This window comes from Macaca thibetana, chromosome 10 (genome assembly GCF_024542745.1).
Source record: "Macaca thibetana thibetana isolate TM-01 chromosome 10, ASM2454274v1, whole genome shotgun sequence".
Taxonomy (NCBI): Eukaryota; Metazoa; Chordata; class Mammalia; order Primates; family Cercopithecidae; genus Macaca; species Macaca thibetana.
The window spans coordinates 30,628,012-30,651,552 of record NC_065587.1 but is presented as its reverse complement, the minus strand read 5'-3'; the positions used below and the strand labels follow the sequence as shown (position 1 = coordinate 30,651,552).

The window sequence follows — 23,541 nt, the reverse complement described above, 5'->3', positions numbered from 1 at the left end:
CAGGAGATCAAAACTATCCTGGCTAACATGGTGAAATCCCGTCTCTACTAAAAAAATACAAAAAATTAGCCGGGCGTGGTGGTGGGCGCCTGTAGTCCCAGCTACTCGGGAGGCTGAGGCAGGAGAACGGCGTGAACCCGGGAGGCAGAGCTTGCAGTGAGCCGAGATCGCACCACTGCACTCCAGCCTGGGCGACAAAGTGAGACTCTGTCTCAAAAAAAAAATATATATATATATATTTATTTATATTTTATATATATATTATATTTATATATATATATTATATTTTATATATATATGTGTGTGTTTAGGCTGGGCACAGTGGCTCACACCTCTAATCCCAGCACTTTGGGAGGCCTAGGCAAGTGGATCACTTGAGGCCAGCAGTTTGAGACCAGCCTGGTTATCATGAAGAAACCCCATCTCTACTAAAATATTAGCCAGGCACGGTGTCACATACCTATAATCCCAGCTACTAGGGAGTCTGCGGTGGGAGAATCACTTGAACTAGGGAGGCAGAGGTTGCGGTGAGTTGAGATCGTGCCACTGCACCCCAGGCTGGGCAACACAGCAACACCTCGTCTTAAAGAAATAGAAAGAAAGAACGAACGAATGAAAGAAAGAAAGAAAAATAAATAGCAGATTTCAAAAAGTTGTTCTCCCTGGCAGCAACCCGGTAAAGCTACATCTGGGCGGAAGGTAATATGGAAATATAAAAACTACAGATTAACAGGGATGGGAGGACCTGCCAGAAATGGGTTCATTTTGTGTCCTGACTCCCTCTGGATTCTCTGTGTGTCTAGTCCAGGATCTAACCACTATGATCTGCTTTCCTCATCCATTTGGGAATCAGGGCACCACTACCTTGGGAGGCTTGAATGACATGAGGTTAAGCAGGCAGAGCACGGAACTCAGTCTGGTGAGCCCTGGTGTGGTGACTATGATTCTTTTGTCATATAGGAAGGATCAATTAGAGCTGATTTGTTATTTTATCATTATCTGTCTTCATTAAAAACAGAAAGAAAACAATTATAAAAAATATCCCCAAACAGTAAATTTCAGCTTTTTATCATGACAGCTAGGTTTAGCACTTAACAGTATTCCCAAATCTGAATTTCAGAAAAACAACCAGTAATTCTTTAGTATAAGTATGTCCCATACAATATGACTTCTCATCTTCCCATATCCCAAACTCAAGACACCTTATATACACCATGATTTCTCCTGCCGTCTCTGGGCATTCACACCAGGGCTCCTCCTGTCCAGGTCACCCTTCTCCCTTCTCCCACCTGTGCCTGGTGAACGACTCAGTTCAGACATCTCTTATAGGAAGTCTCCTGTGATCCCAGGCACTGTATCACCCTGATACAGTGCTGAAATACTGCTAAGCAGTTGGCATGAGGGCAGGAAGACTTGGTCTTGTTCACTCTTGTACCCAGCTTATACATGGCACCAAGTAGGTTCTCAATTAAAAGTCAAATGAGGGGCCAGGCTCGGTGGCTCACTCCTGTAATCCTACCACTTTGGGAGGCCGAGGCGGGTAGATCACCTGAGGTTGGGAGTTCGAGACCAGCCTGGCCAGCATGGTGAAGCCCCATCTCTACTAAAAGTGCAAAAATTAGCCAGTCGTGGTGGCAGGTGCCTGTAATTGCAGCTACTGGGGAAGCTGAGGCAGGAGAATCACTTGAACCCGGGAGGGAGAGGTTGTAGTGAGCCAAGATTGTGTCACTGCACTCCAGCCTAGGCAACAGAGCGAGACTCCATCTCAAAAAAAAAAAAAAAAAAAAAAAAGTCAAATGAGATCGAGCACAGTGGTTCATGCCTGTAATCCCAGCACTTTGGGAGACTGAGGCAGGAGGATCACCTGATGTCAGGAGTTCAAGACCAGTCTGGCCAACATGTGAAATCCGGTTTCTACTAAAAATACAAAATATTAGCCGGGTATGGTGACGCATGCCTGTAATCCCAGCTATTTGGGAAGCCAAGGCAGGAGAATCACTTGAACCCGGGAGGCAGAGGTAGCAGTGAGGTGAGATCATGCCACTGCACTCCAGCCTGGGCTACAGAGCAAGACTCTGTCTCAAAAAAAAAAGGAAAAAGTCAAATGAGGTCACTCATGGTAGCTGGCGCCTATAATCCCAGCACTCTGGGAAGTCAAGGCAGGAGGATTGCTTGAGTCCAGGAGTTTGATACCAGCCTGGGCAACATAGTGACATCTCATCTCTACAAAAAATTTTTAAAATTAGCCGGGCGTGGTGGCACTCATCTATAGTCCTAACTACTTGGGAGGCTGAGGTAAGAGGATTGCTTGAGCCCAAGAATTCGAGGTTGCAGTGAGCTATACTTGAGCCATTGTACCATAACTGGGCAATAGCCAGACGCTGTTTCAAAAAAAAAAAAAAAATTGGCCAGGCGAGATGGCTCAAGCCTGTAATCCCAGCACTTTGGGAGGCCGAGACGGGCGGATCATGAGGTCAGGAGATCGAGACCATCCTGGCTAATACAGTGAAACCCCGTCTCTACTAAAAAACACAAAAAAACTAGCCAGGTGAGGTGGCGGGTGCCTGTAGTCCCAGCTACTCGGGAGGCTGAGGCAGGAGAATGGCGTGAACCCGGGAGGCGGAGCTTGCAGTGAGCTGAGATCCGGCCACTGCGCTCCAGCCTGGGCGACAGAGCGAGACTCCGTCTCAAAAAAAAAAAAATTAGCCAGGCATGTGGCATGCACCTATAGTTCCAGCTACTCAGGAGGCTGAGGCAGGAGGACCATTTGAGCCCAGGAATTTGATGCTGCACTAAGCCAAGGTCACACCACTGCACTCCAGCCTGGGAGACTGCGTGAGACCCTGACTCTAAAAAAAATAATAATAATAATGAAAATGAAAGTCAAATGAATGAGGCCAGGGGTGGTGGCTCATGCCTGTAATCCTAGCACTTTGGAAGGCTGAGGTGGGTGAGTCAGCTGAGCCCTGGAGTTACGGACCAGCCTGGGCAACATGGCGAAACCCTGTCTCTAAAAATACAAAAAAGAAAAAAACCAGGCGTTGTGGTGCGTGCTTGAAGTCCCAGCTACTCAGGAGGCTGAGGTGGGAGAATAGCTTGAGCCCAGGAGGTCAAGGCTGCAGTGAGCTGAGATTGCATCACTGCGGCCTAGCCATGATGACAGGGCAAGACCCAGTCTTAAAAAAAAAGGAAAAAAAAAAAAGTCTAGTGAATGAATTTCCTCCCAATTCCCCCTTCCTTCCTGTCACAATGCATCCTGCTGGTGCTTCAGAGCCATATAAACTCATTCGTTCATTTTTAGATTCATTCGTGTCACAGGGAATGCCATGCAGGCAGCATACACAGGTCCCGTAACCAGGAGGTAGAATCTCTCTTCTATAAGAGCAACAGTCCCACTCAAATTCTGGTTCCTGATTTTGGCTCCCAACACTGAGTTTTCACTCTGTGTGGACAAAGCACTTTCCTCACTTGCACTAGCTGTTTCTCAACACCACCTAGGAGGGGGTGTTCGTACTACCCCACTTTACAGATGAGAAAACCAAGGTTAGAGAGGTAAAGTCACCTGCCCAAGGTCCCTAGCTAAGCTCAGACTCCAGCCTCTCAGACTGACATGAGCTCAGTTCACCCTCTTAGGAACACTATGTGACGAATGCATCCCCAGCAAGCATATTCCCTATAGCAAAGGCCAGGCCTGTGATGGGTGCCCCCCTCCTCACCACACTCCTTCCTGTCAAGCCACCACTCCTCCACCCCTAGCAGAGTCATTCACCTTGAGCCCAAGGGAGGCCCCTCATGGGACTGTCATTCAACCAACAGATGCTGACAGCATTGATGAGGTGGACACTGGGCTAGTGAACAGCACAGATGTGTTCCCTGGCCTCAGAAGCCCAGAGACTCAGGAGAAGATGATGGAATACTCACAAGGTTGCTGGGGCTGGGCAAAAAGGTGCAGGCTGCTTTGCCAGGTCATAAAAGGGGAACTGACTTCCCTGGTCTGAGGAACCAAGCAAGGGTCCGTGCCCTTGCCATGCCCTCTGCCTGCCATGCCGTGCTGTTCTTCAGTGCCTGCTCTAAGGTCACTCCTGGTGTGGTTTTCTCTGGCTGCCTTTTTTTTTTTTTTTTTTTTTTGGGGGGGAGACAGAAACTCTGTCACCTAGGCTGGAGTGCAGTGACACCATCTCGGCTCACAGCCACCTCCACCTCCTGGGTTCAAGCGATTCTCCTGCCTCAGCCTCCCAAGTAGCTGGGACTACAGGTATGCACTACTACGCCCAGCTAATTTTTGCATTTTTAGTAGAGATGGGGTTTCACCATGTTGGTTGGCCACGATGGCCTCCATATCTTGACCTCAGGATCCACCCCCCTCAGCCTCCCAAAGTACTGGGATTACAGGCGTGAGCCACTGCACCCAGCCCTTTTTTAATTTCTTAATTTTTATTTATTTATTTTTTTTGAGACAGAGTCTCGCTCTGTCGCCCAGGCTGGAGTGCAGTGGCGCGATCTCTGCTTACTGCAAGCTCCGCCTCCCGGGTTCGCGCCATTCTCCTGCCTCGGCCTCCGGAGTAGCTGGGACTACAGGCGCCCGCCACGACCCGGGCTAATTTTCTAGTATTTTTAGTAGAGACGGGGTTTCACTGTGGTCTCTATCTCCTGACCTCGTGATCTGCCCGCCTCGGCCTCCCAAAGTGCTGGGATTACAGGCGTGAGCCACCGCGCCTGGCTTTTTTATTTTTTATTTTTATTTTTTATGGAGACAGAGTCTCGTTCTGTTTCCCAGGCTGGAGTGCAGTGGCACTACCTCGGCTCACTACCAGCTCCGCCTCCCAGGTTCATGCCATTCTTCTGCCTCAGCCTCCCGAGTAGCTGGGACTACAGGCACCCGCCACCACGCCTGGCTGATTTCTTGTATTTTTCCTAGAGATGGAGTTTCACCCTGTTAGCCAGGATGGTCTCGATCTCCTGGCCTCGTGATCCGCCCGCCTTGGCCTCCCAAAGTGCTGGGATTAAAGGCTTGAGCCACCGCGCCCGGCCTCTTTTTTTTTTTTTTGAGACGGAGTCTCACTCTGTCGCCCCCAGGCTGGAGTGCAGTGGCGCAATCTCGGCTCACTGCAGACTCCGCCTCCTGGGTTCAAGCCATTCTCTGCCTCAGCCTCCCGAGTAGCTGGGATTACAGGCGCCCACCACAATGCCTGGCTCATTTTTGTATTTTTAGTAGAGGCAGGGTTTCACCATCTTGGCCAGGCTGGTCTTGAACTCTTGACCTCATGATCCACTGGCCTCAGCCTCCCAAAGTGTTGGGATTACAGGCGTGAGCCACTGTGCCTGGCCTGGCTCCACTTTCTTAGGGAGCTTTGCTTGCCCTCTGCTTGAGGTAGTTTGTGAATTAATTGCTCTGTCTCCCCCAGGTCCTGGGTCTCCTGCTCGTGATCAATCTGTCACGTGCCGTTTGATCTCGGAGTTGTCTCCACCATTAGACTGGCAGGGTCTGTTTTCTGGGGTCTGTGTGTAGGATACAATGGCCCCAGGATGGGTAAAGGAGGGGACCCAGTTGTTCTTCCGTGATGGGTGGAGAAAAGGGCCAGCAGGCCTGTTTCTCGGTGAAGCCCATGGGGAGACAGTCAAACCAGGAACCAAATCCAGCCAGGCGTGGTGGCTCAAGACTGTAATCCCAACACTTTGGGAGGCCGAGGTGGGCAAATCACCTGAGTTCGGGAGTTGGAGACCAGCCTGACCAATATGATGAAACCCTGTTTCTACTAACAAAAAAAAAAAAAAAAAAAATTAACCTGGCGTGGTGGCACATGCCTGTAATCCCAGCTACTCGGGAGGCTGAGGCAGGAGAATTGTTTGAAACCAGGAGGTGGAGGTTACAGTGAACCGAGATTGCTCCATTGCACTCCAGCGTGGGTGACAGAGCGAGACTCAGTCTCAAAATAAAAAAGAAAAGCTGAGTGTGGTGGCTCACCCCTGTAATCCTACCACTTTGGGAGGCCAAGGTGGGCAGATCACGAGATCAAGAGGTGGAGACCATCCTGGACAACATGGTGAAACACTGTCTCTACTAAAAAATTAGCTAGGCATGGTGGTGCGCACCTGTAGTCCCAGCTACTCGGGAGGCTGAGGCAGAAGAATCACTGGAACCCGGGAGGCAAAGGTTGCAGTGAGCTGAGACTGTGCCACTACACTCCAGTGTGGCAACAGAGTGAGACTTGGTCTCAAAAAAAATAAACAAATAATAATAAAAAATAAAAATAAAAAAAAATCCTGGCTGTGCCACTAACCGGCCAGATGCCCTAGAACTGACTGCTATGGACCTCAGTTTCATACCTGTGAAATGGAACTCAGAGCCATATCTGCTTCACTGGGTTGTGCAAATGTGAGGTAGTTATAGGATGGAGCAGACAGAAGGTCGGCACAGCCTCAGTGGTTGGAGGAGTGGGGGTCAAGTGGACAGAGAGGGTACCCGAGGGCCAGACGTAGAGGCAAGGTGAAGCAATGCTTCATTTCCCTGCTGAGGTTCCTCTCTAGCAGTTTGGAGGTGGGGCAGGAGTGGAGAAAACACATCCCCTCCTCAATGTGGGCTGAGAAACAGGGTTCTTGAGGCACCAAGAACCTCTTTGGGGCTCTGGCTTGTCTCCTGTAGTCAAAGGGATGGGCTGTGTGCAATGACTCACACCTGTAATCCCAACACTTTGGGAGACAGAGTCAGGAGGCCAGACCAGCCTAGGCAACACAGCAAGACCCTGTCTCTACAAAAAACTTCTAAAAAAATTAGCCAGGCGCAGTGGTGGCACCTGTAGTCCCAGCTACTTGGGAGGCTGAGGTGGGATGATTGCTTGAGCCTGGAGAGGTTGAGGCTGAAGTGAGCTATGATGGCACCACTGCACTCCAGTGTGGGCAACAGAGTGAGACCCTGTGTCTAAAATAAAAAGAGGGCCTGGTGTGGTGGCTCACGCCTGTAATCCCAGCACTTTAGGAGGCCGAGACAGGCAGATCACTCAAGGTCGAGAGTTCAAGACCAGCCTGGCCAATATGGTGAAACCCTGTCTCTACAAAAGTGCAAAAATTAGTCGGGGCGTGGTGTTGGGCGCCTGTAATCCCAGCTACTCGGGAGGCTGAGGTGGTAGAATTGCTTGAACGCGGGAGGTGGAGGTTGCAGCGAGCTGAGATCACACCATTGCACTCCAGCCCGGGCAATAAGAGCGAAACTCCGTCTCAAGATAAATAAATAAATAAATAAATAAAATAAAAAGAGAGTGGGAGTGGACCAAGGCCTAATGGCATGGAATTTCCAAATTCTAGCTCCCTAGTTTTCTTTGGGGAGCCTTCCTCCATCACCAGGGCCCAACAGCGCCTCAGATGGCAGGGGGTAGGGGGGCAACACATATCCCTCATGGCTAAGATGCTAGGAAGCCCCTGAGTTGGGGCAACAGCCTCTGGTCACAGTCACGAGGGAGGTTGGGTGCAGCAGCGCTTATCTCGCCTGACCTTGTGGAGACTGACCACTCCCTCCTTCCGGAAAATGTTGCCCCCTGCCCTCTCCACGGCCTCCTCCTTCTTACATCCCCTGGTCCTGGTTGGGGCCTCAGCACCCAATTCTACTCCTTGACCCACCACCCTGGGGTACTTTTGCCAGGCCCCAGCCCACAGCCATCTGCCAAACGCCTCACCCTGGAGTCCCTGCGGCATCTCTGACTCAGCAGGTCTGTGCCTGCCCCTGCTGTTCCCCCCACCCAGTGGCTCTGCAGAGCACCCTGTTGCCCAAGCCCTGAGTGCTGGCCACTCCCAGGGCCTCGCCCTCCCCCACCACCAGCACCACCAATTTGAATTCCTATCTCTCTCTGGCCTCCTCCCTAGACCCAGGCCCTGCCCCAGGGTGGGGGAAGGAATCCTACAGATAAGGGCATTGGTCAAAGGGACACACCTGGGTTCAGGCCCTCAGCTCTGCCCCCAACCTGCTAAATGATCATGACAAATGACCACACCCCTCTCCAAATCTGAGTTATTCCCTATGTAAAAGCGGCGAATAATGAAACCATCTGGGTACATTGTGCTGAGCAATATGTGAGCTCAGGAAAGGTCAGTTTTCTAGGGGAAGTATGGCCGCTGAGAGCCCCAGTCCAATGCTTCTCATTCACACGCTGGTTGGTGCCTTTCCTAAGTTGGAAATGGGTTGGTCCACAAATCCCGATGCCTGGTCCACACCAGGTCCACGTGCCTGCATTCAGGGTGCAGGGTGGAGTAAGACAGTCTGAAGGGAAAGGTAGCAGGATGAATGAGTAATTCCTGGGTGCGTTTTGGGATTATGCCTAAGGGCTGTCCAACCATGTGGGAGGGGAAGCTAAATCCTGTAAGGGAGGGGAGAATGGGGGAACACTGCCTGCAAGAAGTGGTGGAGGGTGCTTTGGAAGGACACCTGGGGGAGTGAGTTGGCTGTAGGCACAGGGCAGCTGGAAGGCCAATTTTAGGGAAGAGGAAATTGAGGCTGAAAGTCAAAAAACAAAGGAACTGCCTGAGGTCTCTCAACTGAGAAGTGACTGGGCCAGGGTTCAGATTCAGCCCCCACTCCATTCTCAGGCTGGGCAGGAAGGTACCTCGCCCTCAGGAGGGCGCCTTCGACCCAAAGCACCCTGACCAAGAGGCTGTGCACCGTGGTGACCCTAAGACTGAGGCCCAGGTCCTGGAGTTCCACCAAGGTAGGTACAGCCAGCCAGGTAGTGACAGGAGGATTTACTGGGGCTTCTGGGGACCCTGTGAGAGGGCAAAAAGAGGGCACATAAGCCTGTAGATATCAGATATAGATAGTGAGGGCTAGCGCTTTATGGGGAGGGTGGATGGGCCCTGTGGGCCAGGGATGTTTAGGAGATCTTCCAAACAGAGCATTCCAGCCTGGGGGAACAGACCCATTATAGACCCCACCCACCACCTAAAACAGGGACAGGTGGGGCTGAGCCTGGAGGCTGGCAGGACCTGTGGGGCCGGCTGGGGTGTCAGCAGTGCCACCGTGTGTGGAACCCTCTGTGCCTAGGTTCCTGGAGCCGGCTCCACCTGGCAATGTGCACGGTTTCACAAGACGAGAGTTGGCCCATCGTGTTCCACCTCAGATGGAACACCTGACCTCCTGCACACCCCACCCAGCCTCCAAATTCAACCACCCCAGGAGTGAGACAGGGAGAGGAGGGTGTGACCAGAAGGTGGAATGAGCTTAAAATAGGCTGCAGAGATAGCTCTGAGCTTTTAAAAAAAAATCATATCTTTCATATCATGTTCTTGTGAAATCTTCTCCAGATTTTTTACGATGACTCTGAAACTGATCAGTTAGCCTCATGCTTTCAAAATCCATAGCAGCAGCAAGCGAGAGGGGGCAGGTCAGCGAGAGGTGGAGGGGGCAGATGGGCCAGAGGTGCCTGGGCAGGGGTAGATGGGGCCAGGACAGGCTTAGTGACCCTTGCACCAGAACGCTCCGGACGCCGCCCCTTCGCCCACTCGTTAGGCTCCTCTGCCTTCAGGCTGGCTGGGCTGCCCATCCCCCCTCGGTCCCCTCCTGGGCAGGTCTGGACTGGACAGGTTTTGGGCCTCCAGGTCCTGCAGTCAGTCAGGAAAGGGGCCTGGTGCAGGCCACAGCCAGGCATCCACCTCCTTCCCAGCCCACCCCTATCCCCCAGCAGCCTGCCAACCTTGCTAGACCTGTGTGGCCTTCCCTTCTGATGAAAGTCTCCAGATTCTCAGGGCTCTGTAGGGGGAGCCAAGCCGGGGCTTAGAACCATGCTCCCTTGCCCCCACCCGCGACCTGTGCCCTCATCTGCTTTCTTTTTTTTTCTTTTTTTCTTTTTTTGAGACAGAGTATCGCTCTGTCACCCAGGCTGGAGTGCAGTGGTGCGATCTCGGCTCCCTGCAACCTCCGCCTCCAGGGTTCAAGCAATTCTCCTGCTTCAGCCTCCTGAGTAGCTGGGACTATAGGCGAGTGCCACCACGCCCAGCTAATTTTTTGTATTTTTAGTAGAGACAGGGTTTCACCATATTGGCCAGGATGGTCTCAATCTCCTGACCTTGTGATCCACCCACCTCGGCCTCCCCAAATGCTAAGATTACAGGCGTGAGCCACTGCGCCCGGCCTCTTTTAAACTTTTTTTGTAGAGACAGAGTCTTGCTATGTTGCCGAGGCTTGTCTCGAACTCCTGGTCTCAAGTAATCCTCCTCCCTCTGCCTCCCCCATAGCTGGGATTGCAGGCACAAGCCATGCCGCCCAGCTTCTCATCAGCTGTCTGGGTCTTTCTCTGGGTTCTGACACCAGGCCAAGTGTTCTGCACACCTGACCTGCTCAAAACAAAACCAGTTCTGCCACAGTCTGGGAAAATGAGGCTCAGAGAGGCCTTGCAGCTGTCCGTGAGCAGGCTGGCATTTGGATCCAGTGACTGGGTTCTGGAGCCCAGTGACTCTGTGGCCCTGCCTCTCCAGCCTTATGCTTCTTTAAAACTGCCCATGGCCTCTGAAGTTGAGGATTTAGGGGAGCAGGGCTGCCAGAGGGGTGAAGAAGGAGACCTTTCTGTGGGTGGGCATCAGAATAACCGGGCCTGACACTAGTCACTGCCCCCCTGGAAGGACAGCCCCTCTCGGTATGTGGGGAGTGGGCTGCCTAGGGTGCTCTGGGGAGAAGGGAGGGAGAGAATGGAGCTGGTTGGGTAGGGTGTGGATTCCAGGCCTGCTCAGTCAAAAAGATACAGTATTTCCTGTTCCCCCTTACACTGGGCAGGCAGGTGTGGCCCAGGCAGCTCTGCCAGGTGTGCAGTCCCTGGGGGAATGACCCTTAAGCATATCTCGGCTGCCCCCTGGTGGCGGCATGAGGTCCTCCTCCCAGGACCTGTAACCCTCCCAGAGGAGGAGATCTACACCAGCTGATGGGTTGGCACCTGTCCCCACTCCCTTTCTTCTTTCCTGTGCCACTGCTCCCAGAGTTGCCCAAAACACACGATCGACCAGGTGCAGTGGCTTGCACAAAACTCTGTCTCTACGGAAAATACAAAAATTAGCCAGGCATGGTGGCTCATGCCTACAGTCCCAGCTACTTGGGAGGTTGAGGTGGGAGGATCAACAGCCCAGGAAGTCAAGGCTGCAGTGAGCTGTGGTTGCGCCACTGTACTCCATACTCCAGCCTCGGTGACAGAGTGAGACCTCGTCTTAAAAAAATAAATTAATTAATTAATTAAAACCTAGGTAACATGCTTGGGGGTGATGAGGGTTGTGGAGGAAAATAAAATAGGTGGGGGCTGGAGTGAAGAATGGGGGTGCCCCTTCATAACTCTGACAAAGACTACAACGCAGCTGTCAGAAAAAAAGCTGATTTGAGGCAATGGTCAGGGAAAGTTGTGAAATTAAGTAAAAAGTGATAGAACAGGCTAGGTGGGAAGTGGTGGCTAACACCTATAATCCTAGTGCTGTGAAAGGCCAAGCAGGAGGATCACTTGAGGCCAGGTGTTTGAGATCAGCCTGGGCAACATAGCAAGACCTTGTCTTTACCAAAAATGTAAAAATTAGCTGAGGGCTAGGCGCAGTGGCTGATGCCTGTAGGGAGGCCAAGGTAGGTGGATTGCTTGAGCCCAGGAATTTGAGACCAGCTTGGGCAACATGACAAAATTCTATCTCTACAAAAAAAAAAATGCAAAACCATTGCTGGCTGTGGTGGCTTACGCCTATAATCCTAGCACTTTGGGTGGCTGAGATGGGTGGATTACCTGAGGTCAGGAGTTTGAAACCCTGGCCAACATGGTGAAACCCCATCTCTACTAAAAATACAAAAATTAGCTGGGTGTGGTGGTGCATGTCTGTAATCTCGCTACTCGGGAGGCTGAGGCAGGAAAATTGCTTGAGCCCAGGAGACAGAGGTTGCAGTGAGCCTAGATCGTGCTACTGCACTCCAGCCTGTCTGACAGAGCAAGACGCTATCTCAAAAAAAAAAAAAAACTTGCTAGACTGGTGACAGGCACCTGTAGTCCCAGCTACTCAGGAGGCTGAGGTGGGAGGATCACTTGAGCCCAGGAAGTTGAGGCTATGATCGTGCTACTGCATTCCAGCCTGGGTGACAGCCAGATTCTGTCTCAAAAAACAAAACAGACAGGGCACAGTGGCTCACCTCGGCCTTCCAAAGCGCTAGGATTACAGGTCTGCACAACCATGCCTGGCCTGACAGTGCATGAATTAAAGTTTCTATTCTCTTGCTAGTCTTTCATTGCTTCCCTAGTGTGTGGGAACCATACTTGTCCCCGCTTCTCTGTCAGAGAGCAGCCTGCCAACCTCCAAGCCTGTTGTCCCTCACCCAAGAGGTCCCAGGCTGTCCCCTCTGCAGAAGCAGCTGTCTTGTGGCTTGCTGTGCTCAGACTCCATTTCTAGGCTGTGGGCTCACAGGGATCTAGTGCTTTGAAAAAATGTAAAGAAGAGCAGCAGTATTATTCACAGTAGCTAAAAGGTAGAAACAACTGAAGTATCCATTGACAGATGAATGGATAAACAAAATGCGTTACATAACACACAATGGACTATTATTCAGTCTTAAAAAGGACGGAGGCCAGGTGTGGTGGCTCATCCCTATAATCCCAGCACTTTGGGAGGCTGAGGCAGGTGAATTACTTGAAGCCAGGAGTTGGAAACCAGCATAGACAGCATGGGGGAACCCCCACTCTACTAAAAATACAAAGATTAGCCAGGTGTGGTAGCACATGCCTATAATCCCAGCTACTCTGGAGGCCAAGGCATGAGAATCGCTTGAATCCAGGAGGTGGAGGTTCATTGAGCCTAGATCATGCCACTGCACTCCAGCCTGGGTGACAGAGTGAGACGCTGTCTCAAAAAAAAAAAAAAAAAGATGGGGTGGAAGAAGGGAAGAAAATTGGCCAGGCACACTCTGGTAGGGGATGGTTAGATGAAGACAGACAGACAATAGAAAAACCTAGATAAAGACCTGGTGCAATGGCTCATGCCTGTAATCCCAGTACTTTGGGAGGCTGAGGCAGAAGGAACTCTTGAGGCCAGAAGTTTGAGAGCAGCCTGGTAAATATAGTGAGACCCCAGTCTCCTAAAAAATATTAATTGGCCGGGCGCAGTGGCTCACACCTGTAATCCCAGCACTTTGGGAGGCCGAGGCAAGCAGATCACCTGAGGTCAGGAGTTCGATACCAGTCTGGCCAACATGGAGAAACCCCATCTCTACTAAAAATACAAAATTAGCTGGGCATGGTGGTGCGTGCCTGTAATCCCAGCTACTCAGGAGGCTGAGGCAGGAGAATTGCTTGAACCTGGAAGGTGAAGTTGCAGTGAGCTGAGATTGTGCCATTGCACTCCAGCCTGGGCAGCAAGAGTGAAACTCCGTCTCAAAAAAAATAAAAATAAAAAAGGAATAGGCCGGGTGCAGTGGCTCATGCCTGTAATCCCAGCACTTTGGGAGGCCAAGGCAGGTGGATCACTTGAGGTGAGAGGTTTGAGACCAGCCTGGCCAACATGGTGAAACCCCATCTCCACTAAAAAAATTAGCCGAGCATGGTGGCAGGCACCTGTAATCCCAGCTACTCAGGAGGCTGAGGCAGGAGAATGGCTTGAACCTGGGAGGCAGAGGTTGCAGTGAGCCGAGATTGCCCCACTATACTCCAGCCTGGGCAACAGAGTGAAACTCTGTCTCAAAAAAAAAATAAATAAATAAATAAAACTTGTAAAAAGTAACAAGAAGAAGAAGAAAAAATATGAAAATAAAAAGAAAAAAATAATAGGCCAGGCACGGTGGCTCATGCCTATAATCCCAGCACTTTGAGAGGCCAAGGTGGGTAGATCATGATGTCAGGAGTTAGAGACCAACCTGGCCAACATAGTGAAACCCTGTCTCTACTAAAAATAGAGAAAAATTAGCCGTGAGTGGTGGCAGGCACCAGTAATCCCAGCTACTCGGGAGGCTGAGGCAGGAGAATCACTTGAACCTGTGAGACAGAGGTTGCAGTGAGTCAAGATCATACCATTTTCCAGCCCAGGTGACAGTGCAAGACTCCATTAAAAAATAAAATAAAATAAATATTAATAATAATTTTAAACAATATAAAAATATGCTTTTTTTTTTTTTTTTTTTTTGAGACGGAGTCTCGCTCTGTCGCCCAGGCTGGAGTGCAGTGGCCGGATCTCAGCTCACTGCAAGCTCCGCCTCCTGGGTTTACGCCATTCTCCTGCCTCACCCTCCCAAGTAGCTGAGACTACAGGCGCCCGCCACCTCGCCCGGCTAGTTTTTTGTATTTTTTTAGTAGAGATGGGGTTTCACCGTGTTAGCCAGGATGGTCTCCATCTCCTGACCTTGTGATCTGCCCGTCTCGGCCTCCCAAAGTGCTGGGATTACAGGCTTGAGCCACCGCGCCCGGCCTGCTTTTTTTTTTTTTTTTTGAGACAGAGTCTTGCTCTGTTGCCCAGGATGGAGTACAGTGGCATGATCTCAGCTCACTGCAACCTCCGCCTCCTAGGTTCAAGTGATTCTTCTGCCTCAGCCTCCCAAGCAGCTGGGACTACAGGCACACACCACCACGCCTGGCTAATTTTTGTATTTTTAGTAGAGACGGGGTTTCACCATATAGGCTAGGCTGGTCTCGAACTCCAACCTTGTGATCCACCCGCCTTGGCCTCCCAAAGTGCTGGGATTACAGGCATGAGCCACCACACCTGGCCAAAAAATATGTTTTTTAAAATAATAGAGATGAGGCCGGGTGTGGTGGCTCACACCTGTAATCTCAGCACTTTGGGAGGCTGAGGTGGGTGGATCACTTGAGGTCAGGAGTTCGAGACCAGTCTGGGCAACATGGTGAAACCCCATCTCTACTGAAAATACAAAACTTAGCTGGGCGTGGTGACACATGCCTCTAGTCCCAGCTACTCGAGAGGCTGAGGCAAGAGAATCGCTTGAACCCAGGAGGCAGAGACTGCAGTGAGCCAAGATTGCGCCACTGCACTCCAGCCTGGGAGACAAAACAAGACCCTGTCTCAAAAAATAAAATAGAATAAAATAAAATAAAATAAAAGAGATGAAGACCAGATGCACTGGCTCATGCCTGTAATCCCAACACTTTGGGAGGCTGAGGCAAGTAGATTACCTGAGGTCAGGAGTTAGAGAGCATCCTGGCCAACATGGTGAATCCCTGCCTGTACTGGAAATACAAAAAAATTAGCCAGGCGTTATGGCGGGCAGCCGATAATCCTGGCTACTCAGGAGGCTGAGGCAGGAGAATCACTTGAACCTGGGAGACGGGTGTTGCAGTGAGCCAAGATGGTGCCACTGCACTCCAGCCTGGGTGACAGAGCAAGACTCTGTCTCAAAATAATAATAATAGAGATGAGGTTTCGCCATGTTACCCAGGCTGGTCTCCAACTCCTCGGCTATAGCGATCCGTCCACCTTGGCCTTCCAAAGTGCTAGAACTACAGGCTTGCGCCACCACCCTGGCCTTAAACAATTACTCATGAAAGGATGGAAATTCTGACACATACTACAACATGGATGAAGCTAAAGGACATTATGCCAAGGGAAGGAAGCCAAGGACCTGCCAATCAAGGTCGCAGGCCATCAAGGGCTCCAGTGAACAAGAAGGATTGAGCAGGTCTCTGGGCTGAGCAGTGGGGGCTCTGCTTTGGTGAGAGTGTGGCACGGGTGGAGGCAGCCTTGGAGTGCAGGCGCCATGGAGCAACTGGACACTCTGTTGAACGAAGTACAAGGTGGTAGGTTTTTGCTTTTTCTTTTTCCTAAGACAGAGTCTTATTCTGTCTCCCAGGCTGGAGTGCAGTGGCACGATCTTGACTCACTGCAACCTCTGCCTCCCAGGTTCAAGCAATTCTCTGCCTCAGCCTCCTAAGTGGCTGGGATTACAGGCGCGAGCCACCATGCCCAGCTAAATTTTTTTTGTATTTTTGGTAGAGACAGGGTTTTACCATCTTGGCCAGGCTGGTCTTGAACTCCTGACATCATGATCCACCCACCTCGGCCTCCCAAAGTGCTGGGATTTTTTTTTTTTTTTTTTTTTTTGAGACGGAGTCTCGCTCTACCACCCAGGCTGGAGTGCAGTGGCCGGATCTCAGCTCACTGCAAGCTCCGCCTCCCGGGTTCACGCCATTCTCCTGCCTCAGCCTCCCGAGTAGTTGGGACTACAGGCGCCTGCCACCGCGCCCGGCTAGTTTTTTGTATTTTTTAGTAGAGACAGGGTTTCACCGTGTTAGCCAGGATGGTCTCGATCTCCTGACCTCGTGATCCGCCCGTCTCGGCCTCCCAAAGTGCTGGGATTACAGGCTTGAGCCACCGCGCCCGGCCTCAAAGTGCTGGGATTACAGGCGTGAGCCACTGCGCTCAGCCACAAGGACGCTGGGGCAACCCCATTGCATCTTCACCAACACCTGGTATAGATCCTTCAGCGGCAGTTTACCCTGCATACAACATGTGCAATGATCCCTAGCTAGGCAAGGCATTCAGAACTATTCCATAGGCCGGGTGCAGTGGCTCCAAACTGTAATCCCAGAAATTTGGGAGCAAGGCGAGGCGGGTAGATCATCTGAGGTCAGGAGTTCAAGACCAGTCTGGCCAACATAGCAAAACCCTGTCTCTACTAAAATACAAAAAATTAGCTGGGTGTGGTGGTGCATGCCTGCAATCCCAGCTACTCGGGAGGCTGAGACATGAGAATAACTTGCACCAGGAGGCGGAGGTTGCAATGAGCCGAAATCACACTACTGCATTCCAGCCTGGGTGACAGAGTGAGACTCTGTCTCAAAAAAAAATTAGCCAGACATGGCCACGTGCGGTGGCTCACGCCTGTAATCCCAGCACTTTGGGAGGCTGAGGCAAGCGGATCACGAGGTCAGGAGATCGAGACCATCCTGGCTAATATGGTGAAACCCTGCCTCTACTAAAAATACAAAAAATTAGCCAGGCATGGTGGCGGGTGCCTGTAGTCCCAGCTACTTGGGAGACTGAGGCAGGAGAATGGTGTGAACCTGGGAGGCGGAGCTTGCAGTGAGCCGAGATGGTGCCACTGCACTCTAGCCGGGGCAACAGAGCAAGACTCCGTTTCAAAAAAAAAAAATTAGCCGAGCATGGTAGCATGCATCTGTAATCCCAGCTACTCGGGAGGCTGAGGAAGGAGAATTGCTTGAACCCAGGAGGTTGCAGTGAGCCAAGATTGAACCACTGCACCCCAGCCTGAGTGACAGAGTGAGACTCCATCTCAAAAGAAAAAAAAAAAATCGACTATTCCATGGGAGGCAAAGGCAGGATGGTTTCAGGCCAGGAGTTGGAACCAAACTAGGCAACACGGCGAGAACTCCTCATCTCTACATACACACACACACACACACACACACACACACACACACACACACACATAAATTAGCTGGGTGTGGTGGTGCGTGCTTCCAGATACTCAGGAGGCTGACGTGGGAGGATGGTTTGAGCTCTGGAGGTTGAGGCTGCAGTGAGCTATGATCATGCCATGACAGAATGGGGACCAGGTGGAAGAACTGAAAAAGTTGGGGATCCACCCCACCCTTTCAGATGGAAAGAAACACCAAGACTCAAAATGAGGGTGCCCAGGTCCTCACTGAGGAGAGACTCATTGCTAAAAAAAGCCTTACCTATTTGAGTTTTCACTAGTAAGCTAACAACTGCTACTACTGATCTTTATGGTTTGTAAGCAGTTGGTAATTTTAGTTTGTCTGGGTTTCAGCCAAGGATATTCTATTGTAAACTTAATTATGACAACTGCACTGTAATAATTCAATGTCCCATTATGATATTGCTATAGACAAAATTTGCCTTTACATTGTCATTTATTTTGTTTTATTTTTCTTTTGAGACAGGGTCTCACTCTGTTACCCAGGCTGGAGTGCAGTGGCTCGATCTTGGCTCACTGAAACCACTGCTTCCCAGGCTCAAGCAATTCTTGCACCTCCGCTTCCCAAGTAGTTGGGACCACAGGTGTGAACCACCATACCAGGCCAATTTTTGTATTTTTAGTAGATACGGGGTTTCGCCATGTTGCCCAGGCTGGTCTTGAATTCCTGTGCTCAAGCGATCCATTTGCCTCGCCTCCCAAAGTGCTGAGATTACAACTATGAGGCACTGATATTTATTCTTTCTTTTCTTTTTTGTTTGAGACAGGGTCTCACTCTGTTGCCCAGGCTGGAGTGCATTGGCGCAATCTCGGCTCACTGCAAGCTTCACCTCCCAGGTTCAAGCGTTTCTCCTGCCTCAGCCTCCCAAGTAGCTGGGACTATAGGCGTGTACCACCATGCCCAACTAATTTTTTTTTTTTGAGATGGAGTCTTGCTCTGTCACCAGGCTGGAGTACAGTGGTGCAGTCTTGGCTCACTGCAACTTCCGCCTCCAGGGTTCAAGCAGTTCTCTGCCTCAGCCTCCCAAGTAGCTGGGATTACAGGCACCTGCCACCACACCCAGGTAATTTTTGTATTTTTAGTAGAGATGGGGTTTCACCATGTTAATCAGGCTGGTCTCGAACTCCTGACCTCGTGATCCACCCGCTTTGGCCTCCCGAAGTGCTGGCATTACAGGTGTGAGCCACCGCGACTGGCCTACATTTTTAAATTAAATTTTAAAAATTAACTTTATTTTTAATGTTATTTTTTATTTATTTTTGAGATGGAGTCTTGCTCTGTCGCCCAGGCTGGAGTGCAGTGGTACTATCTTGGCTCACTGCAACCTCTGCCTCCAGGGTTCAAGTGATTCTCCTGCCTCAGCCTCCCGAGTAGCTGGGGCTACAGGTGTGTGCCACCAAGCCTGGCTAATATTTTTGGATTTTTTTTTTTTTTTTGAGACGGAGTCTCGCTATCTCTGAGGCTGGAGTGCAGTGGCTGGATTTTGGCTCACTGCAAGCTCCGCCTCCCGGGTTCACGCCATTCTCCTGCCTTAGCCTCCCGAGTAGCTGGGACTACAGGCACCCGCCACTATGCCCAGCTAATTTTTTGTATTTTTAGTAGAGACGGGGTTTCTTTTTTTTTTTTTTTTTTTTTGAGACGGAGTCTTGCTCTGTCGCCCAAGCTAGAGTGCAGTGGCGCGATCCTGGCTCACTGCAAGCTCCGCCTCCCGGGTTCACGCCATTCTCCTGCCCCAGCCTCCCGAGTAGCTGGGACTACAGGCGCCCGTCACCTCGCCCGGCTCATTTTTTGTATTTTTAGTAGAGACAGGGTTTCACCATGGTCTCGATCTCCTGACCTTGTGATTCGCCCGCCTCGGCCTCCCAAAGTGCTGGGATTACAGGCGTGAGCCACCGCGCCTGGCCTAGAGACGGGGTTTCACCGTGTTAGCCAGGATGGTCTCGATCTCCTGACCTCATGATCCGCCCACCTTGGCTTCCCAAAGTGCTGGGATTACAGGCGTGAGCCACCGTACCCAGCCAATTTTTTTGTACTTTTAGTAGAGACAGGGTTTCACTGTATTAGTCAGGCTGGTCTTCGACTCCTGACCTTGTGATCTGCCCGCCTCAGCCTCCCAGAGTGCTGGGATTACAGGTGTGAGCCATGGCACCCTGCCTTATTTATTTATTTATTTATTTTTATTTATTTATTTTGAGACAGAGTCTCGCTCTGTTGCCCAGGCTGGAGTGCAGTGGTGCGGTCTCAGCTCACTGCAAGCTCCGCCTCCCAGGTTCATGCCCTTCTCCTGTCTCAGCCTCCCCAGTAGCTGGGACTACAAGTGCCCACCACCACGCCCAGTTAATTTTTTTGTATTTTTTTTAGTGGAGATGGGGTTTCACTGTGTTAGCCAGGATAGCCTTGATCTCCTGACCTCATGATCCACCCGCCTCGGCCTCCCAAAGTGCTGAGATTACAGGCATGAGCAACCGCACTGGGCCCAGCCTATTTATTTATTTTTAAAGAGTTGGGGTCTCACTATGTTGCCTAGACTGTAGTGCTGTGGTGCTATCTTGGCTCACTGCTGCAAGTGATTCTCCTGCCTCAGCCTTCTGAGTATCTGGGACTATAGGGATGCACCACCACGTCCGGCTAATTTTTATATTTTTAGTAGAGATGGGGTTTCGCCATGTTGCCCAGGCTGGTCTCAAACTCCTAACCTCAGGTGATCCACCCGCCTCGGCCTCCCAAAGTGCTGGGATTACAGGCATGAGCCACCGCGCCCAGCCATCTGGTGTGTTCTTTGAGGATAAGGCAGCAGTAAGTGTGTTGGGTTGAGACAGCCCTCAGGCCTGTGCCTTCCCTATCCCCACCTTTAACCGCAGGGACAGTGTGGTAGAACCCAGTGGCGCCAGTTCATGAACTTTCCATGGAACCAGTTGGTAGCTCTGGTCCTTCTGCCCCAAGGTGCTTCTGGTCATTTCTGATGACACCGAAGAAGTCAGTGTCCTTTCCTTATTTTCTCTCTCTCTTTTTTTTTTTGTACCTGGGTATTCTGGAAGTGTCTTTCCTCTGACAGTGTTGCTGGACATGGGGAAGCGAAAGGGTATGAAAGAGAAGGAGAGAAGGATAAAGACCACCCCTCATTCCCGCCCTCCCAGAGGGGCAGCCTGGGAAGTCTATGGAGGAGGTGACTTTGAGCCATGATGTGACCTTAGATGAGGAGCCCCTCTGAGCCTTAGGAGGCTCTTCTGCAAAATGGGACAAATAAAGAAATGTCACCGGGCGCGGTGGCTCACGCCTGTAATCCCAGCACTTTGGGAGGCCGAGGCAGGTGGATCACCTGAGGTCGGGAGTTTGAGACCAGCCTGACCAACATGGAGAAACCCCATCTCTACTAAAAATACAAAATTCGCCGGGCGTGGTGGCACATGCGTATAATCCCAGCTACTACGGAGGCTGAGGCAGGAGAATTGCTTGAACCTGGGAGGCAGAGGTTGTGGTGAGCTGAGATCGTGCCATTGCACTCCAGCCTGGGCAACAAGAGTGAAACTCTATCTCCAAAAAAAAAAAAAAGAAAAAGAAATGTTCACTGTGTGCAGTGGCTCAGGCCTGTAATGCCAGCACTTCGGGAGGCCAAGGCAGGAGAACCACTTGAACGCAGGAGTTCCAGATCAGCCTGGGCAACATAGCGGGACCCCATCTCTACCAAAAAATTAAAAAATTAGCCAGGCACCAGGTGTGGTGGCTCAGGCCTGTAATCCCAGCACTTTGGGAGGCTGAGGCAGGTGGATTCTTGAGCCCAGGAGTTTCAGACCAGCCTGGGCAACATAGTAAGACCCCTGTCTCTACACACACACCAAATTTGCCAGGCGTGGTAGTGCACATCTGTGGTCCCAGCTACTTGGGAGGCTGAGGTGAGAGAATCATTTGAGTCCTGAAGCTCAAGACTGCAAGTGAGCTGTGATTGTGCCACTGCCCTCCAGCCTGGGCAACAGACGAAGACTCTGCCTCAAAAAAAGGAAAAGAGCCGGGTGTGGTGGCTCACACCTATAATCCCAGCACTTTGGGAGGCTAAGGTGGACAGATCACGAGGTCAGGAGACTGAGATCATCCTGGCTAACATGGTGAAACCCCGTCTCTACTAAAAATACAAAAAATTAGCCAGGCGTGGTGGCGGGCACCTGTAGTCCCAGCTATTGGGGAGGCTGAGGCAGGAGAATGGCATGAAGCCAGGAGGCTGAGCTTGTAGTGAACTGAGATTGTGCCACTGCACTCCAGCCTGGGTGACAGAGCGAGACTCCATCTCAAACAAAAAAAAAAAAAGGAAAAGAAGGCCGGATGTGGTGGCTCATGCTTGTAATCCCAGCTCTTTGGGAGGCCGAGACGGGCGGATCACGAGGTCGGGAGATCGAGACCATCCTGGCTAACATGGTGAAACCCCGTCTCTACTAAAAAATACAAAAAACTAGCCGGGCGAGGTGGCGGGCGCCTGTAGTCCCAGCTACTGGGGAGGCTGAGGCCGGAGAATGGCGTAAACCCGGGAGGCGGAGCTTGCAGTGAGCTGAGATCCGGCCACTGCACTCCAGCCTGGGTGGTAGAGCGAGACTCCGTCTCAAAAAAAAAAAAAAAAAAAGACCAGTCTGACCAACATAGTGAAACCCTGTCTCTACTAAAAATACAAAAAATTAGCCGGGTGTAGTGGTGTGCACCTGTAACCCCAGATACTCAGGAGGCTAAGGCAGGAGACTCGTGTGAACCTGGGAGGCAGAGGTTGCAGTGAGCCAAGATGGTGCCATTGCACTCCAGCCCGGGCAACAGTGCAAGACTCTGTCTCCAAAGAAAAAAAAAAAAAAAAAAAGAAATGCCATCCCAAGGTGGTCCTTCACAGGAAGGGACTCAGAAAAGCAGTGAGCTGGCCGGGCGCGGTGGCTCACGCCTGTAATCCCAGCACTTTGGGAGGCCGAGGCGGGTGGATCACGAGGTCAGGAGGTCGAGACCATCTTGGCAAACACGGTGAAACCCCGTCTCTGCTAAAAATACAAAAAAAAATTAGCCAGGCGTGGTGGTGGGCCCCTGTAGTCCCAGCTTCTCGGGAGGCTGAGGCAGGAGAATGGCGTGTACCCGGGAGGCGGCAGAGCTCGCAGTGAGCGGAGATCGCACCACTGCACTCCAGCCTGGGTGACAGAGTGAGACTCCGTCTCAAAAAAAAAAAAAAAAAGAAAAGAAAAAGAAAAGAAAAGCAGTGAGCTACAATAGCTATCTGAAGCTGGGAGACACTACTGACTACTCACCCTTCGCAAAGGGCTCAGCAGCACACAGCCTCCCTGTGGGGATGCCCTCGGGGAAGATGTGGCCCAGAGTAGTCTTTTAGGCCCTGCTCCTCAGTCCTGGCTCTTAATAGGACCCTCAGCAGTCAAACTAGCACAGCCTGAGCCAAGCTGACCTTAAAAAGTAAGAATTCAGGGCCTAGGGACCTTGAGCAAAGCAGAGAAGTTAGCGTCAGATGAGGTGCAGCAGGTATGGTAGAATAAGGTGTTCTCAGGTCCCCAGTGCAGCCCCCAGATAAGACTGCAGTATTTTCCTTATATGATCTGGTCCTACCGTGGGCAGCGCTGCATGCCCAGAGCCTGAGAGGATTATGAAAACATGGCAAGGGAAGTGAGGCCAGGGAACCCAGCATGGGGGCGTGAGGAGCAGGGGACGGTGGGTGGGGCTAGAGGACAGGGAGTTTAGGGAGGCCTCTGCTGCTGTGACTGTGGGCCCCAGCCAATGATGATGTGGCCACTGCACAATCTGAGTTCTGGGAACCACGTGGTGGAGTGTGTTCTGGGAATAGACTGCAGCAAGGAAAAAAAAAAAAAAGCAGAAGGGTGCACCCTCCCTTCCCTGGCCAGGAAAACATTTCTGTAGCCCTTGCAGACCCACTGCACGGTAGTGAGAGGGAGGAAAGCCAGGCTCATGTTTTCCTTGGTTGTGCTTCAACTTCTAAAATATGTTTTTACTATGAACATTTTAATGAGGGGTTGGACATAAGACAGAAAAATAACATTCTGAAAGCTTGTTTGGAGGTCCTAGCAGGGGAGCGCAGCTACTCTTATACCTTTGACTGAAGACCGATCCTCCTATATCGGGGATGGTCATCCTCTTCCACTGAGCGCACAGCTTC

At 51.2% G+C, this 23,541-nt stretch overlaps 2 protein-coding genes and 2 non-coding genes across 4 annotated transcripts in view; 3 read left to right on the top strand and 1 right to left on the bottom strand.

Annotated features, from left to right (window-relative positions):
* Positions 1-23,541, bottom strand: part of TMEM191C (transmembrane protein 191C) — a 288,801-nt gene that overhangs the window by 66,596 nt on the left and 198,664 nt on the right. The window lies entirely within an intron of this gene.
* Positions 10,526-23,541, top strand: part of UBE2L3 (ubiquitin conjugating enzyme E2 L3) — an 87,107-nt gene continuing 74,091 nt past the window's right edge. The window contains exon 1 of the mRNA XM_050746415.1: positions 10,526-10,529. The gene's annotated coding sequence lies outside the window, so the exon portion shown is untranslated. The remainder of the gene's footprint in view (positions 10,530-23,541) is intronic.
* LOC126929921 (small Cajal body-specific RNA 17) lies at positions 22,911-23,054 on the top strand. The gene has a single exon (XR_007717353.1). It is a non-coding gene; the product is annotated as a small Cajal body-specific RNA 17 (non-coding RNA).
* On the top strand, positions 23,139-23,221 carry LOC126929917 (small Cajal body-specific RNA 18). The gene has a single exon (XR_007717349.1). It is a non-coding gene; the product is annotated as a small Cajal body-specific RNA 18 (non-coding RNA).